General features: G+C 45.3%; 1 protein-coding gene and 2 long non-coding RNA genes across 5 annotated transcripts in view; 2 read left to right on the top strand and 1 right to left on the bottom strand.

Moving 5' to 3' along the window:
• LOC310848415 overlaps nucleotides 1-18,381 on the top strand; it is a 667,736-nt gene that overhangs the window by 471,463 nt on the left and 177,892 nt on the right. The window lies entirely within an intron of this gene.
• Nucleotides 1-18,381, bottom strand: part of CDH10 (cadherin 10) — a 396,680-nt gene that overhangs the window by 359,452 nt on the left and 18,847 nt on the right. The window lies entirely within an intron of this gene.
• On the top strand, nucleotides 4,001-7,625 carry LOC310848484. Its single transcript, XR_014566445.1, has 2 exons — nucleotides 4,001-5,178; nucleotides 7,331-7,625. It is a non-coding gene; the product is annotated as an uncharacterized lncRNA (long non-coding RNA).

The following is an 18,381-nucleotide window of genomic DNA, read 5'->3' as shown; positions in this document are numbered from 1 at the left end:
CCTGGAAGCAGTGCTGCTTTTCAACAAACAAACAAACAAACAAACAAGTACTGTGTACTGTTATGTGCTGCCAACCCCCCCCCCCAAAAAAGTGCACTCCTTATAGGAAACCCCAGCACGGATGTCATTTGGTTTTCAGTAAATGTCAATATCCAGGAAGGCTGTAGAATGCAGATCATAAGAGAGATGATTTGCTGAATGGGAAAAAGATGACTTATTAAATTCCTCTGCTACCTCAAAAGTAAAGTAAGTTGAACATACACACATCCCACTTATGAGAAATTCAGTGAAATTTCCCCTCCCCTTTGATAATTTTAAAAGGCAGTATTTTTATACAAATATGTATAATGTGCTGAGAACTACAATAAACTACACCAGGCTTCCTCAAACTCGGCCCTCCGGATGTTTTAAGACTACAATTCCCAGCATCCCTGACTACTGATCCTGCTAGCTAGGGATCATGGGAATTGTAGGCCAAAAACATTTGGAGGGCCAAGGTTGAGGAAGCCTGAACTACACTTACAAAACAGAAATACTAATAACAAAGAACACTCCAGGTCTGACAGCTGAGCTAATGAAATATTTTTTCTCATTGTGGATTTAATATTCAAGAAAACATATTCTCATATTTGTCAAACAAAGGAATTTAAGGCATCATGGAAAATGTTATCTGATGATAATTTCAAGATACTTGAATCAATTATTATTATTTTTCCAAATCATTGTATTGGGCTAGATGTGTCCTTGTACTGACAGACTTACCAGTCTTGGGGAGGGGAACCCTAAATCATTCTGCAAAAAAAATTAAAAAATGGTTTTGCTTGTCCCTTAGTGATGCAGATTTTATGCATGCAATTCTCAATTCAATTTTCCAAAGTTCCCCTCAAATCTATTGTAAAAGTCCTATTGCTCTTCCATGATTGTGTTCTTATAGGTCTGGAAGCAACTGGCGTGAATCTAACCAACTCCTTAAATAGTACATTCCCCACCCCCACCTCCCAAAAAACCACCAGTAATAGCAGTATTGATTTTGCCATTTTGACAGTGCCCAGATACAGTATGGCATTCATCTTTTTGAGTATCTCATCTCAAAATCTTACTACTATACTTGTAGACACTCCCGCCACAGATGAATATAAGTGCCCTGTTGACTGCAACCCCTCCAGCAGCTCTAGGGACATTTTAGCCATCATGTGTATCAGTCTCACTGGGATATAATACCATTTGTGGATTGTTTGCAGATACACATCGCAGTGGCTTCACATTTCACATGCTGTCCCAGTTTCTTTTATCATTAATTGATGGAGAATGGTAAAAAAAAAAAAAAAAAAATCAGCACAGCCGTTGTTACTCACCCACACTAGTAATTAGCTTGAAGAGTCTGCTGTAATTGGTCCAAACTCTTCCTGAACTTCCTAATATGCATTTAGACAAATTGGCGAAGATAATTGCTAAAGCAGTATAAATTACAAACAACAATTAGTAAAATATTTACCAGGCTTCTGCAATAAAAAAATGCAAAAATAGAAAAGAGTGTGCCTGCCTCCTTGACTTAAATAAAATATTCATTCCATTTTTTCTCTCTTCCACCAACATTTATTTCAAGAAATCAAGCTAATTAGCTGTAAGAGACTGAATAGAGGAAAATCTTTCTCACTTCTCAACAGGTTAAAACTTGAGGTCACAGGAACTTAAAGGCTATTCACACCACTTCTTGTCTCATTGCTTTCCCCTGGGGAAAACTGCTCTTTAGTGCTCAATCAGAGCAAACAGCAACAGGTTTCCCACATATTGTCCTTTATTCCAATTTAGAGCTAAAGAGCAGGTTTTTACTACAAAAGTTGCAGGGCAAGGAGTATTCCGCTCAGACCTGTGCCTAGAAAGTACAGGCCAAACACAAAACCACTCAAACCAATGCTTCCTGGGCAAGGGACAAGTTTTACAGAGGATCTAGCACTGTGCAGATTCCAAAACAGACCCCCAGACCAATCCACACATTGCTAGGGAATGTGATTGAGTGATGCCTTTGCTTCAAAGTTGCCTTTTGCCAGATCCCTCCCTATCTCTAATGGCACAGCAAAAAAAACCCTACTGTATGAAATGGTCCAGATTTAGGCTGGAGGTAAAGTTAGGTGGGCGGGATGCAGGTGGCGCTGTGGTCTAAACCACAGAGACTAGGGCTTGCTGATCAGAAAGTTGGTGATTCGAATCCCCGCGGCAGGGTGAGATCCTGTTGCTTGGTCCTTGCTCCTACCCACCTAGCCGTTCAAAAGCACGTCAAAAGTGCAAGTAGTTAAATAGGTACCGTTCCGGCGGGAAGGTAAACGGCGTTTCCATGCACTGCTCTCATTCAACAGAAGTGTTTTAGTCATGCTGGCCACATGACCCGGAAGCTGTCTGCGGCCAAACGCCGGCTCCCTTGGCCTATAGAGCGAGATGAGCGCACAACCCCAGAGTCGTCCGCGACTGGACCTAACAGTCAGGGGTACCTTTACCTTTAAGGTTAGTTGAAGCTATTGAAACCCTGCTTCCAAGCAACATATGGTGAATTAGTAAAAAAAATAAGATTGTTTAACTTACATACTACTGGATATGTAAATTAAAAGATCTACAAATCTAAATGAACTTCTTTGGGGATGTGTTGGATAAATCCCGCTGTTCTATACAAATGTTTTAAAATTGCTGCTGAAGTACAGTTAAATGAAGCTGTTATGTGTACTACAGTCTATATTTGCATATTTGACAGCATCATTACCATGTGCTGAAGACAGTTGGATGGGATTAGAATGTATTGGCATTCTAGTATTACATATTCTTCTGGTAAAATTTTATTAGTAATGTTGCTTCTTCTTTTGGGATGCCCCAGCTGCACACTGGAGTGTTACATTTCTGATGTTAATGGAGTTTTTATAGAGCTAATTTCAGGCTGTCAATCCCAAATCAGGAGCTAACCCATGAAAAATAAGCAAATTGGCTTAAAAGTGATCAGATTTCTCAATTTCAATATAGCGTCTTTAGTCTGCCTCGGCACAGTGACATGAAAGCACGCTGTAGTTGTTTTCATGTCTCTGCCATTATTTTTTATATGCAGTTATCACAATAGTTTATAATGAAAGACTTAAGAAGGCTACAGTGGCTTGATGTGCCATTAAGTCACACAAGCCAACAACATTGCATTGCCCTTTTGTGTTGGCTCAAAAATTCAGCAAGAAATGCATATACAGTGGTACCTCGGGTTAAGGGCTTAATTCGTTCTGGAGGTCCGTTCTTAACCTGAAACTGTTCTTAACCTGAGATACCACTTTAGCTAATGGGGCCTGCCGCCGCCGCTGTGCAATTTCTGTTCTCATCCTGAAGCAAAGTTCTTAACCCGAGGTCCTATTTCTGGGTCAGCGGAGTCTGCAACTTGAAGTGTCTGTAACCCGAGGTACCACTGTAGTGTGGCATGCTCATCTCTCCCTATAAAGGGACGCGGGTGGCACTGTGGTCTGAACCACTGAGCCTCTTGGGCTTGGTGATCAGAAGGTCGGCAGTTCGAATCCATGTGACAGGGCGAGCTCCATTGCTCTGCCTCAGCACCTGCCAAACTAGCAGTTTGAAAGCACTCCAGTGCAAGTAGATCAATAGGTACCGCTGTGGCAGGAAGGTAAACGGTGTTTCTGTGCGCCCTGGCTTCCATCACGGTGTTCCGTTGCGCCAGTAGCAGTTTAGTCCTTTTGGCCACATGACCTGGAAAGCTGTCTGTGGACAAACACTGTCTCCCTTGGCCTGAAGTGAGATGAGCACCGCCAGTGGCGTAGCGTGGGTTGTCAGCACCCGGGGCAAGGCAAGTAATTTGCGCCCCCTAACCCATGGATTTGCGCCCCCTAACCCCCAGATGTTGCACCCGGTGTGGCCGGCCCCCCCTACACCCCCCACGCTACGCCACTGAGCACCGCATCCCCATAGTCACTTTTAACTGGACTTAACCATTCAGGAGTCTTTTACCTTTACCTTTTCTTTTTGTGAGCAACCTTGATTCTGGGTTCTGGGGAAAAGAATAATCACCATCACCATATATTCTTACCTTGTGTATTTGACCAAATGTATGTCATGTCCTCCATGCCAGGGATGTAAATCTGATGGCATGAAAGAGCAAAGAGCAACAGGATTTTAAGTCTGTCAGATGGACTGACGCTAAGTGTTGTTTTTTGTGCATGTGTGTGATCGCTATATCAGGGCTGCAACACTTTAAACAAAGCTTCATTAAACACAGGAGTCAGCCTGAAATAAACTGTTTGTATGAACACAGCCTTTATTTATTTTTCATATTTGTTAGCCACTTTTCTTGCCAAGAAACTCACTGCACCTTTCGTTAACACTCAGACTGATTTTCATTAAAAGCTTTCATCTGAAACCAGTCTGGGAGATATATTGTAACATGAAACTGTATGATAAATATTGGCAGAAGGGGGGAAAACTTCATAGTCAAAAGTAGGCCACTAACATTTTGGGAGACGACACTGCAATAAATATGACATTAATGGCTGTGTCTTAAAACTTGGCTGTCTGAGCAGATAAGTACTTAAAATGGGGGGTTACTGACCACTGTGTCATTGCAATGTCACAAACCATGAAGTTACACTAGCAATGAAGGCAGACAATGTCAGCGCAAATGTCATCAGTCAGGGTGGCGGCTGTACTGCTGAGGAGCTGACAAACCTACTGACAAGGCATTTAGAAGGACGGCACATTAAGATTTCACTTAGGAAAGGAGGAGGAAATAGTTCAAAATTTGATTGTGCAAACCTTGTTTGTAGTCTGGCCTGAAACTGTGCTGTAAGAAGGAAGCTGTATCCATTCTGATAGCTACTCACTCGGGTTCATGGGCCATCTCAGAATGCTATTTAATTCTGTTTGGCAGCTGCCACCTGCTGCATCATTGTGAGTGACTCAGGGGAATGGGCACATATGATCAAGATTAATACCAGCTGCTGCCCACTATGACTGATGCCTCGTCTGTTTTGAAATGCTTTTTTAACCTTTATTCATAAAGAGGGTTAACTTCACCTGCTTATGATGATTTTCTGATGAATTTTTTGTTGGCGTCTGTCTGTCTCGAGAGACCATGGATTCTGCCTCCAGGGGTGAAGCCAAACCACTGGAGAATCTCAAAACCCGCAGTGGCTGCAGAAACTGGTAACTCATAACTGCTGCCTCCCATGTTGTTTTTGCTGCATTAGCATCAATGTGATCTTTCAAGGGGTGCAAGCCTGGGCTGTGTGTATGGGCTACCCAGCTGACAAAACCTCCCACCCAGCCTCACTAATGTGGTTCAAAGGAAAGCAGAGCAATACATTTGGCACCAGCTTAGCTGTGGGAGTTGCTGGAAGGAGGAGTACAATAACCTGACTAAATGCATGAGTTGCAACAAGAAAGCAGCTGAGTTGAGGCAGAAAAAGCCCACAGAGCCATACAAGTTGTCTGTTCTTGGCTACAAATTTTGGAGATCTAAAAATCCCTTTGTTCATTTCCCTCTAGCTAACGGATTCATTGCTTAAGATTCATTCTTTGAGTTGTTAACATATGAGAAAAGCTGATGGGCTCTTCATATTGTATCTGATTTGTTCAGAAGGGACCTTATTAAAATGTGCACCTAAACTGAGATAACTCCCACTGTCTGAATATATTGAGTGTTTTGAAGTTCACCAGGTTTCCTGAAGTCATCCATATTGCTGGTTCTCAGGCAGTACCACATAGGTACTAATAAATTCCAAGCCATTTAAATTCTGTAGCAAACTTGCACACTTTTGATGCACAGAGTTGAACCCAATTCTCTGTATATGGCAACTGACATGGGGCTGGACAAACTACATATTTTCTGCTGACTTTCCTAGGATAGTTCAGTGAGCTGTGTTCATCTTGGTAGGTTAGAATTGTGTAAGGGTGCTCTCATAGCAATGAAAAGAGGAGAGTCACCATAAAAATTTCATAGACAGAGTGGGCTGCTGAGAGTGGGTTTGGGACCCAGCGAAAAAAAGAAAAGTAAACCCCACCAAGCAAGGGTGAACCAGCTAAAAATCCTTACTCTGGGATATAAAATAAATGTGTGATCTCATTTTTATGTTAATAATAAGATAGTATTTGTACCTGTTGGGGATATTAAGATCCCAATGGTGAATGTCAATAATACAGTGGAACCTCAGTTTTCGAACATAATCCATTCCAGAAGACCGTTTGACTTCTGAAACATTCAGAAACTGAGGATCAATGAGCGGTCGACAAAATCCATTGAAAAAATGGAGAAACACTCATTGGAAGCCATTCAACTTCCAAGGCACGTTCAAAAACAGAAGCAATTACTTCTGGGGTTTCGGCGTTTGGGATCCGAATCATTCGGCCTCTGAGATGCTCAAAAACTGAGATTCCATAAGCACCCAGACGATTGTTGCTGAACTAACTGTACACTTTAAACTTGTATGTGTAGCACCACAATAATGTGTACCACTCAACAATTTTGTTGCAGTCACATGGTGTTCACTTGCTAAAACGTACAAAGATGATAAGACGACACTGCAATGTTGTACTGTCAAAGTGCAAAAGCGAATGTTTGTGTAGAGTTGTGAATTCTCGGAAATGCTCGGTGCACGCCATAAGCTTGCAAACCGTTATTCATAATTGTATGTGCATTGAACATGAAAGACATATTTTGTAAAGAATTACATGAAATAGTTGCAAGATAATTGGTCGCTGGGGCCCCACTCAGAGCACCAAACCCCAGTAATTTATACCAGCTCTCCCACCCTACCTTGTCAGTCCTGTATATTTTAAAGGCCATACATTGTTTATTCAGCTGAAGAGGAACATCTCCTGGTGCTTAAAAATAGGTCATAAAGGCATCATACAAGTCTCCCTGAAGAGAGCATTGCACAAATGGGAAGCCACCACAGAAAAGGCCTGTTCTTGTGTTGCTAACCTCCAGACTATCAGCCCCGTGCCACTCAATGATGTTCTAATTTGCCATCCATTTACTTTGCCCATTGAGCTTGCCGGAAGCCACCAAGTACCCAAATGAACATTGCCGTTGTTTTCGCCCTCCCTCACGCCCCTTGCATCCATTTGCACTTATCAATGTGGATTATCATTGGATACTGGAGAGAAAATGCTGGTCCCAGTATGTGCTTATTAATCATCTCTCCCTTTAAAGATGTGTCTGTATAAAAATAGCAGTGATAAGAACTCAGAGGAATGACAAGAGCAAGGGCTATTACTCCACTGAATAGTGTTATGCTGTTAGACATCCTTTGGCTTCTGAAAATGTGATGTGATTTATCTCCCTTTGTTTTTGCAGACCTTTTAAAAGTGAAAGCATTCCTATCACATAATGTCCATGTTCCAGGAGCCCAGGAATCCATTTTCACCTAAATAGGACCATATGTAGTCCAGAGGCACATTTTCTGAACCTGTTAATGCGCTGTCTGACAGAAGAGAGGCTAGAGAAGTGTGGATTCCAATATCTGCTTTTCGATTTCTGCACTATTGTTCTACAGAAATTAGTATTGCCTCTTTTTAGCTTCTCGGGGGAGGGGGGAGTTATGTCCAACTGTCAAGCTGTTTTCAAGGAATAAAAGATCCCTTGTGCTTGATTCAGACCTGAATGCATGGTCTTAACCCCCCCCCCAAAAAAAAACCAACCTCTAACAACTCTCTTAAATGAGAGTATTCTTTTTTTTTTTTTCCAGTGGGAAATCGTCCTCATTCTTTTTTATTAGTTATTTCCAAAAAGAACACAAGGTAACACACAAATACAAAGAAAATACACAGAAAAGAAAAATTAAAAATAATAAACAGCAATTATCAATGAGAGTATTCTGCATACAATTGCAGTCCTCTTACGTCCAAGGTGTGCTCGATTCCCCCTTGCACTACAATGTATTATTTGAGATGAAATGTTTCACCAAGTTATGTCTAGGGACAGATACAGCATCCCCCCCCGCCCCGCCATAAAATAGTTCCTTTCTGAATCTGTTTTTCTTGTCGGTGATCATAAATTTGTATATACATTCAAGGAAACTCTGTAAGCAACGTTAAGCTAATGACAAGAGAGACGAAACACCTGTATGTACTAAAAAAAAAAATGACTTCCAGAATGCCAAACGAAAGGTATATCTTGCTTATTGAGGTAATATGGTGACAGCCGTAGGTTTGTGACTACAATGCATCAAATTGTTTTGAGCACATGAAACCAACAAATCACTTAGAGAGACTAAAGCAAACCCAGTATTGCCGCAAGCCACACCTGGAGTGGTCTCTGAGACCACCCTCCATAGCCCTGCTGTGGGTTTCTTAAACTTTAATGCAGGCATAGGCAAACGTGGCCCTCCAGATGTTTTGGGACTACAACTCCCATCATCCCTAGCTAACAGGACCAGTGGTCAGGGATGATGGGAATTGTAGTCTCAAAAAACATCTGGAGGGCCGAGTTTGCCTATGCCTGCTTTAATATACTTTTCTACCTCGATTTCCCCCCTTAGTCTTAAAATAGCAGGAATCAAGTTACTTTGCAAAACATTAGACCTTCCTCGTGCTGTCTTTTATCTTTCTAATATGTTGTTGGTCCATGAGAGCAATGTAACATCTGATACGAGGCAAGTAACAGAAGACCTAGTGGAAGAATGATTGACAGGAGTAGAGTGGGATGCTGGGTGGAAGTGGAGGCAGAGTTAGAGCATGTCAGTTGTGGAATGGTTACTACTGCAAATGACACATTATGAACAAATGCAGGCTGTTTGTCTTACTCTGGAAAGAGAGAATTTGGATTCCTGCCCAGAAGAGTGGAGCAAGTTGCATGAAAGACTGTGACCTCTTGGAGTTTGGGAAAGGCCACTTGCCAAGTTTAATGTGACATGTCCACCACAGGCATGAAATGTTTGTATGACCATATGGCCAAGAGTGTAAATACTGGCTATGTATGAATCAACAGATGGTCTGCAAAGCCTTTAAAGCTGATGCATGCTACATTTTGTGCCCAAATTAAGTATTTGGTGCTGACTTTCATGTTTAAAAATTAAACCTTCCCCTGAATTCATTCATATACTAGTATGCAAAGAGTGTGGGGGAGATGATCTCTCAAGAGCAACGGTTTTTTATGTGACAGAAATGAAGTTGAGACTTATTTCCCTGAACTGCCGGAATTTGATGGGGGCAGGAAAATGCACCAGAGATTTCAAGGAGAGCGGCAACAGCTAATTGCTCCCAGTTATGTGTCAGAAGAGGGCCTTTTAACTTTCAATAAGTTTCCTATCAAAACCTCAAAACAATTAGAACTGGCCTCCTTTTTTTTGTCCTTTAATTATTATTGAACTCGGCTTCTAAATCCCATCAATCAATGGCAAGGAAGGCTATGCATAAAGGGAATGCATGCCTTGCATTTGCAATGATGCACAAGTGCTTTTTGGAAATCATCTCAAAACTTAGAAAGTATTATATCAGGCTAAATTTCGAATCATTCTTGGCTACAAGGTAAATCTATACACCAATAATTCTTGTACTAGACTTCTGGGAGGGCGGAAACACCATTTTCTTTAAACACCTGTGCACAATAAGTTTGTATCTCTTTAACATTCGCAGAGGTGAGTTGTGGTAGGAAAGCTGGCAGTTTGGTAAAGGTAAAGGGTGCAGACCATTAGGTGCAGTCGTGACCGACTCTGGGGTTGCGGCGCTCATCTCGCTTTATTGGCCGAGGGAGCCAGTGTATAGCTTCCAGGTCATGTGGCTAGCATGACTAAGCCACTTCTGGCGAATCAGAGCAGCACATGGAAACACCATTTACCTTCCCGCTGGAGCGGTACCTATTTATCTACTTGCACTTCATGCTTTCGAACTGCTAGGTTGTCAGGAGCAGGGACTGAGCAACCGGAGCTCACCCCATCGCGGGGATTCGAACCGCCGACCTGATCGGGAAGTACTAGGCTCTGTGGTTTAAAGGACTTTGGCCTATAGCAGAAATCGTTGTGGATAAAGTTGCCCAGTTCCTCTCTTCTGAAATGAAGTTGGCAGTATGGTTGTGGATAAAGTCAGGTGTCTCCAGGGGATGAGTCAGGGGTGCGGTGGCGGCGGGACGCCCCGGGTGTCTTCGCTGGGGGGGGGGTGACATTTGGCGTGCCACCCTCTTGCAACTCCTAAGCCTACCCCGAGTGGCGACATTCATTTTGCTGGCGGCATTCCCCTCTTCCCCCTTCATTCTGAAAGCTCAGGGGAGGCTTGGGAGTCATGGTTGGGTGGCGTGCTGAATGTCCGCCATCAGTGGCTTAGTCCGCCCCCATGGGTGGCTTGCTCTGCCCCCTGGCTGCAGGGCGCGCATGCCGCTCTATGCACCTAAGCAGTTATCCGGCGCCCGGGCAGGCACCCTCCGCTTCCCCCTTTGGGAACACGCCTGCCCTGGGCAGCGTGGGCATATGCTCCACTGCTGGGTGTCTCCAGCATGTATTGGCCCAAGGAGCAAAAGACCAAGGTAGTAAGTATCATGGCAGCTGCCATCTTCTAGATCACTTACAAATGAACAATTTTGAAATCTCTGCCTGGGCTGGGAAACGCTGCTCATCCCCCCCCCCCCTAGAACACATCTCGAGGTAGCTGTGTTTCTAGTAAGCACCGTGCAAAACTATTTTAGATGCTTTCATCTCTGCCGTTGCTTTGCCCTTGGCGGCAGTGAATTGAGAACGAGCCAAATTAATCAAATCAACCCTAAGCCCATGTCTGAACGCAGCACAAGCCAGTGCGGAAGGAATTCTATATTAAATCCCTGCAGCAGCTCCAAGGCTGTATAAACTCCAAGGCTTTAATCCACATGTCTTTACACTGATAAATAGGAGCCATTGTATCAGCAGAAGACTTGGGCTGCTTGACCTCAAGGTGCAATTGTGAGCTAAGGGAATAATAAGGTCAGCAGCATAGGCTGGATTGATTTGATACAGTGTCTTGTATGTAAAAAGAGCAATTTTAGGCTCACCAGGTCAGAACTTATTATTCTGGGCATCTACAAGGGGAATAGAGCACAGTGGTGTTGATAGTGCATAATCAGGGCAAGACTTATGGTTGCAAAGGTTCTCAACAAAGTGAAATGTGTAATGGACTTCTTAAAGTGAGATCTATTTTGCCTTTGTTTCATCTGCTTGCAAGACCATTGGAAACCCAAAATGGTGAATATACTGGGAATATCTATACATTTGGGGGCATTTAAAAAGATCTAGCACATTGTTGTACTGATGCCTGGGGGTGCAATGGAAATAGCCATCATTTTTGTCTCCTTATTTAATCTTATTTAAATTACTTTGTATTCTTTCAAAATTGCTTGGATGTTCAGCCCCAATACCCATGTTCCAAATGCATCTTGAAATTTTGCTTTAGGTGGAGGCTGGCAGCAGCCTGGAGGTGTGTAAAACCTCCCATGGAAATGTTACTTGTCTTATGAAAATATTTAGCTCATCCTCTCTCAGCTGCCACCACCTGAGGTTTGAGTCAGTGGATTACACTGTGGATCACCAGTGGAAAGAAAACATGGCAGATCCCTGTATTTTCCATCAGTGAGCACCAGAGCTTGCCTCCTCTTTGTCTGGTTCATTATGGTATTTTCCCCACTCTAGCTGCTTGCTACTTTGCAGTGGTGAAAATCCTCCCAAAGCAGTTCACAATCCCTCTAGTCTAGACCATCAAAACTACATTCCTGCTGGGAAGTGTGATGGGCACATGCATTGGCAGCCATGGCTAATGGGCTTGATCCCTTTCCCACTTGTGAATTTATGCACATTGCATTGCCAACAGCGTCTGGCTGAAACTATACATTTCTGGGAGAAACATTTGACTCCATAACAAAGAGACAGATACGCTATACTTTGTCTACCAAAGTGTTAAATCTTCATGGAACATTTTCTTTCGATAACAACAGTTTTTTAACGGTGTGCCTTATAATTCACCAGCTGCTATCTGATCTCCTATCACACCTCTAATTAACAGTTAAAAAGGAATATTACTTCATATTAATGACCTGCACAGAATATGAAGCACATGTGAACAACAAAAATACATTTGTTTCTGTGATGCTTGATTAATAACAGTTAAATGTTCCTATCTGGACACGGCAGATCTCCAGACGGCATACGCCTCATGTAATAACGAGGCACTCCTTTTTAAAATGCTGCACAAAATTATTGTGTGTGGGGAAGCCTTATGATGCTTCCTGCATTGCAGCAGAAATACCACAATAAGGCATGTTTTTGCATTGACATTTACATGTGAACTATATGGCACAGGTATCTAAATATCACAGGGCTACGTGAACAAAAGGGAGTTAAGATGATACTTGATAACTTTCACCTTGAAGTCGAACAAATGCACCCAACACTAAAACAGTTATCTATCATAATAAGCAGCAATTCCAACCGGCTGCTTTACTATGGGGACGCGGGTGGCATTGTAGGTTAAACCACAGAGCCTAGGACTTGCCAATCAGAAGGTTGGTGGTTTGAATCCTCATGACGGGGTGAGCTCCCATTGCTCGGTCCCTGCTCCTGCCAACCTAGCAGTTCGAAAGCATGTCAAAATGCAAGTAGATAAATAGGTACCGCTCTGGCAGGAAGGTAAATGGCGCTTCTGTGTGCTGCTCTGGTTCGCCAGATGCAGCTTAGTCATGCTGGCCACATGACCCGGAAGCTGTACGCCAGCTCCCTCGGCCAATAAAGCGAGATGAGCACTGCAACCCCAGAGTCAGTCACAACTGGACCTAATGTTCAGGGGTCCCTTTACCTTGCTTTAGTATGAGCAGTTTTAAAGTTGCAGTTAGGTGACTGTTTTATTCCAACAGACCATTGGGAACTGACTGGTTGTTGTTGTTTTTTAATGCAAAGGGCTTTTAATAAGACTTTGCTGTTTTTATTATCAGTATTTTAATAGATTAGATTTTTATATTGTTTTAATTCTATCACAATTCACGATTATCTTTTATGTTTTATCTTTTATGGAGCTCAGCCACACTTCCCTTTGCCATGTTCCTCCTCCAACCCCTCAGAAAACCTGCTCTTCCATGCTCAACTGGAACAAATGGCAATTGGGCTTTCTATGGATAGCCATTGGTTCTGATTTAGCACTAAAGAGCAGGTCCTCCAGGGGAGAGCAGTGGGAAGAGCAAAACCGCTCAGACCCATCCTTAGAAAACAGGATAAGTGGTTCAGGCCCGTGTTTTCTAGGCATGAGAAAAGCAGAAGTATATACGAGTCTCTTGGGTAGAGTTGCCATATTTCAAAAATTAAAAACCAGAAAACCACCAAAATCATTGAGCTATTTTTAGACAAACCCCACAGTTGTTGAGCAGGACAAAGCCACCTTTTGGAAATCCCCCTGGATGTCAATACCACCTTTGAAATGCTGGATGTCTGGCAGCTCTACTCTTGGGTGCTGCCAATGCAGAGGTTTGACTTCACTGTAAGATGTACCATCTATTGTCACTTGAGGCAGACAGATGCCCACAGCTCTCCCTCTGATTGGCTAAAAGGCTGAGGAGGGAAGTGAAGGGCGTGTGTGTGTGTGTGTGTGTGTGTTTGGCTGGAATATGGAAAGGGGAACAGACTTGAAGAGTTGGAACTGAAGGGCTGCAAGGAAAAGAAAGGACTGGAACACTTTTAACAAAGCGTGTTCTCACTAAAAGGAGAGCACGGGTTGCGGATGGGGCTATACAAGGCACCCCATGATTGCTAGGCAAGTTAAAGCCAGGGCTTGTTTAGATGGGAGGATCTGGTTATCTGGGGAAAGTTGATGTTGCAAACTTAGGGGTGGGGTCAGTGGCTATTTAAGCAAGGTCCACAGCTTTCTCTTTCTCTTTTGCTGTGGACATCGGATCTCATCGGATCTCTGAGTGACTACAGCAGAAGTTTGGGTCGTATACCTTTTCCCTTTGTTTTTCTTCCTCCATTTTCTCCTCTTTCTTTAATTTGTTGCTGAAAGATCCTTCCCCACTTTATTTAATTTTCCTGTTTGTTTTAATTCCCTTTAATTTAGTCGGGGGGGGGGTGCTCGGCCTGGGCCCAGGGGCCGTGTGGGGAGGGCTTCCCTCAATTCCCCTGCCCTCTTGCAGGGTCGATCCCCAGTCAAGGGAACATTTCTTCTCAGTTTGTCCTTGCTTCTCCCTTCCCCACAGGCTTCTGTTGGCTGCCTGGCTAGGGGTGGCTTACCTTGCCCTGTAGCAGGCCCTGGGAGGCCGGCCTGGTGTTGCTGGGGGGCTGGGTGCCGCTGGTTGTCCCCAGAGGTGCATTGATTTGAGCGGAGAGCTGTGAGGCCTCCATTTTGCAGCCTCATTAGGCGGGAGCGCCATTTTGATTCCTCTCGGCCACGTGGCGGCCTCTAGCGTTCAGGCCTAGTAATTGCAGGGCCTGGTGGTTGCTTTATCCTAGGCTGAGTATAATTGGTACTACTGCGACCTCTTGTGGCAGTTGATATGTTTGCAGGCAATTAATTTCTTCAATTGCACGCAGCCTGGACGGCTAGTGTAGGTGTGTGTGCTGGTAAAGAGCACAAGGTTGTGGTTTGTTTCCGTATTGGACAGCTTCTGATTTGGTGGCTGGTGCTCTTCCCAGCTGCTCCTGGGTTACCGATCTGTTGCATAATCTGTAAGCAAGTGGTTGCCTCCTGTCTACTGGTGCATCATTTTATAGTCTAGGTCTTAGTTTTAATTAACTATTTAATTCATTCTGCTTCATTTTCTTGCAGATTCTAGCGTCTTAAAGAACTTAGTTGGTTTTTTTTTTTTTTTTTCCTTTTTGTTTTTTTTTTTGTTTTTTTTTCTCTACTTAATTTTATTTTCTTTTCTTTTCTCACCAGTAGTAGGAATGGCTCCTAAGAAGGCAGCAGGAAGGCCTGTTCCAGCCCGCTCCTCGAAGAGGCCTATAAAAGGCCCATCCCAGGCCTTGCGATCTCCGCAGCCTGGTCAGTCCTTGAAACGCATCCAGGCTATGGTTTCAAGTTTGTCTGGCGACCCGGTGACACTGGCAAGGGTAGAGGCGGAGATGGATGGCCTGCTACACCGTTGCTCGACCCCGTCAACGTCATCAGCATTCCCGCCTCCCCCGGTGGATGTTTCCTCTCCTGCATCATCATCTAGTGAAGAAGGGGAGCCACTGTTAGCCGGAGTTGGCTTACCTGATGCTCCGCAGGTCCAACCTCCGGTGCTGCCTGTATCGCAGGATGCAGTGCCTAGGGGCCGTGGTCGTGCCAGGGTCGGCGCCAGAAGAAGCGCATCGACCCGGGGCCGCGCTGTACGGGGCTCACCTGTACGGCCCCCAGCGCTGGGGCATTCTAATCCAGTTCATTCACAAGTTGTCTCTGTTCAGTCAGCCCCAGGTGCAGTGCAACAGGGTGAAGCGTCAGATTCTTCGATTGAAGACAGTCTTCCTCTTCCTCCAAGGTCCTCTTCCGGTGGGCATCGTCGCCGAAAAAGGGGCTCCAGGAGGCACTCTAAGAAGAGACGGAGGGACACATCGTCCTCCACTTCAGGTACTTCCTCCATCAGCTCTAGCAGTGATGAGGGGGCCCCCCTTAAGCTTTACTGGGGCTACGGGGAGTCGTTGGGGCTGCCAAAGTGGGTTTGGGAGCGTAGGGCAAATTCTCATAGGGCCAGGTATGGCACCGTACAGGAGTGTCGAGAAGGGGTCCTGGTGCCTGACGTAAGAGTCTCCACCAATTCTGCTAGGGATATTATTCCTGGTGCCCACTTGTCTTCCAAATTGCGGTCTAGGATTCTGGATGGCCGCTACGTGGATATTTTCAGCTTGGCTCCTCCGCTTGATGGTCAGGAGCCGCTGGACAAGGGCCTTTCCGTTCCCAAAAGACGGACAATTGTAGCAAAGGCTGACAGGACTTTTGAACGTTGGATGGATAGTTTCCAGGTTTTTGCTGGTGTGATTTCTGCAGCGTATCCCAAGAGGTCTCTGCACCTCTGGGTTTATCTGTCTATTGTCCGTTCAGCTTTTACGATGGCTGGCGAGACTGCTGCATTATCATATGACCAGAACTTTAGGCGTAGGGCGGCCAAGATACCGACGGCCCGCTGGGACAGGAAGGACTTGGATGTGTGGACCACTTATGTGGCACCACGTATTGAGAAGAAGGCTTCTGAGTTGCAAAAATTCAAGCCTGCCACCCAAAAAGTTGGGCGCAAGTGGTTCTGCTGGGACTTTAATAAGGGCATTTGCCAACGTCAAGCCTGTAAATTCGCACACCTTTGTGACAAATGCTCTGGGAGCCACTCGGCTTCTGCTTGCTCCGCGGCCAGGCGCCCCTTTTGCAGGGGAGGGGGCTCCCAGCAGCCCCCCAAGGTCCCTGCCCAGCCTCCTGTTCCCGGAGCAGGAAAGTGATATCTTTTCTTTGGCCTATACTCCGGTTCGGCTACAGCCGTTACTGGCGTTACTGGAATCTTACCCAGACAGAGAGTCAGCGTCGTATTTGAGTAATGGTTTTTCGCTGGGATTTAGGATCCCAGTGGTCGTGGCCCCTGTAGCCCAGAATCCTAGGAACCAGAAATCCGTTAAGGACATGCCTGGTGTGGCGCGTAAGAAAATTGAAAAGGAGCTGGCTTTACGTCGTATGGCTGGTCCTTTCGCCACCCCCCCCTTTCCTAATTTGCACATTTCACCCTTGGGAATAGTTCCCAAGAAGGCCCCGGGGGAGTTTCGCCTAATTCATAACCTCTCTCATCCTAATGGTACGTCGGTTAACGACGTAATTCCCCCGGAGCTCTGTTCGGTGAAGTATGCCTCTCTTGATCATGCGATCAAGATGATAAGGAAGTTTGGGCCTGGTGCCCTATTGGCCAAGTGCGACATTGAGTCGGCTTTTCGTTTGTTGCCAATTCATCCTGAGGATTTCTGGCTGCTGGGTTTTCAGTTTGACGGGGGATTCTATTTTGATAAGGCTATGCCCATGGGCTGCTCGGTAGCTTGTGCGGCTTTTGAGTGTTTCAGCTCATTCCTGGAATGGGCCTTGCGCGACAGAACCGGTTTGGGCGGGGTTACGCATTATTTGGATGACTTTTTACTGGCCTCCGCGAGGGACACGGGGAATTGCGTGGTTCTGCTGCGTGCCTTTGCGTCCCTGGCTGAAGACCTGGGGGTTCCATTAGCGGCAGAGAAAACTGAGGGTCCCACTACGCAACTTACCTATTTGGGTATCTTGTTGGATACCGTGGCCCAAACCTCTAGTTTGCCGCCAGATAAGTTAGTTGCTTTAAGGAAGGTCATTGAAGAACTGCTCCCATTGAGGAAGGTTACCTTGCGACAGCTTCAGTCGTTGCTAGGTCATTTAAACTTTGCTTGCAGGGTGGTGGCGCCGGGGCGCCCGTTCTGCTCTCGCCTGGCCAAACTTACCTCGGGGCTGCAGGCACCGCATCATAGGGTTCGTTTGTCCGCCCAAGTGCAAGCCGACCTCCGTGTGTGGCTGGAATTCCTGGAAGAATTTAATGGCGTATCACTGTGGCAGGACACTTTGAACCTCCACAATGATTTTCAAGTGCATTCGGACGCGGCAGGGTCACTGGGGTTTGGTTTGTTTTGGGACGGCAGGTGGTGTGCTGAACCTTGGCCCCAGGCTTGGTGTGGGGAAGCGATAACTCGAGACCTGACATTTCTTGAGTTTTTCCCCATAGTTGTTGCGGTACACTTGTGGGTCGAGCATTTTAAGGACCATCGGGTTTGTTTTTGGTCCGATAACCAGGCAGTAGTGACTGTTTTAGCTAAGCAGTCATCCCGGTCGTATAGGGTTTCGGCCTTGCTTCGGGTGTTTGTTTTGCACTGTCTGCGTTTTAATATTGTATTTTCTGCTCGCTTCGTTCCGGGTATTTCTAACGAGATTGCTGATGCTCTGTCCCGTTTTCAGATGGAACGATTCAGGTCATTGGCGCCAGAGGCTCGAGACCGTCCGGAGATTTTCCCGGATCATCTCTGGAACCTTGGCAACACTTAGTTTCACAGGGAGTAGCAGCATCAGTCGCCCCTTCCACGCTAAGGTCCTATAAGAAGGCCTGGGCTGATTTTCTGTCCTTTAATGGCCAATCGGCGGGGGCGGTCATCACCCCTCATTCTACTGCCCAGGTGCTTAAGTATCTGGCACATTTGTTCCAGATGCGCCGGGCGGCTAGGACCCTGCGACTTCACTCGGCAGCAATTTCTTTCTTTAGCAGGGCCACTTTTGACAAGGACCCATGTAGGAAGTTTGTGGTGCGCCGGGCATTGGAGGGATGGGGACGGCTCACCCCATCGAGGACTGTTCCCGGAAGTCCCATCACTTTTGAGTTGCTGATACAGATGCGCAGTAAACTGCGGAGCATCTGTTGGTCCAAGTTTGAGGCCCGTCTATTTT

Source organism: Podarcis gaigeae (genome assembly GCF_964106915.1).
Source record: "Podarcis gaigeae genome assembly, chromosome: 7".
Taxonomy (NCBI): Eukaryota; Metazoa; Chordata; class Lepidosauria; order Squamata; family Lacertidae; genus Podarcis; species Podarcis gaigeae.
Note: the sequence above shows the minus strand (reverse complement) of the source record. Positions and strands in the feature narration are given on the sequence as shown.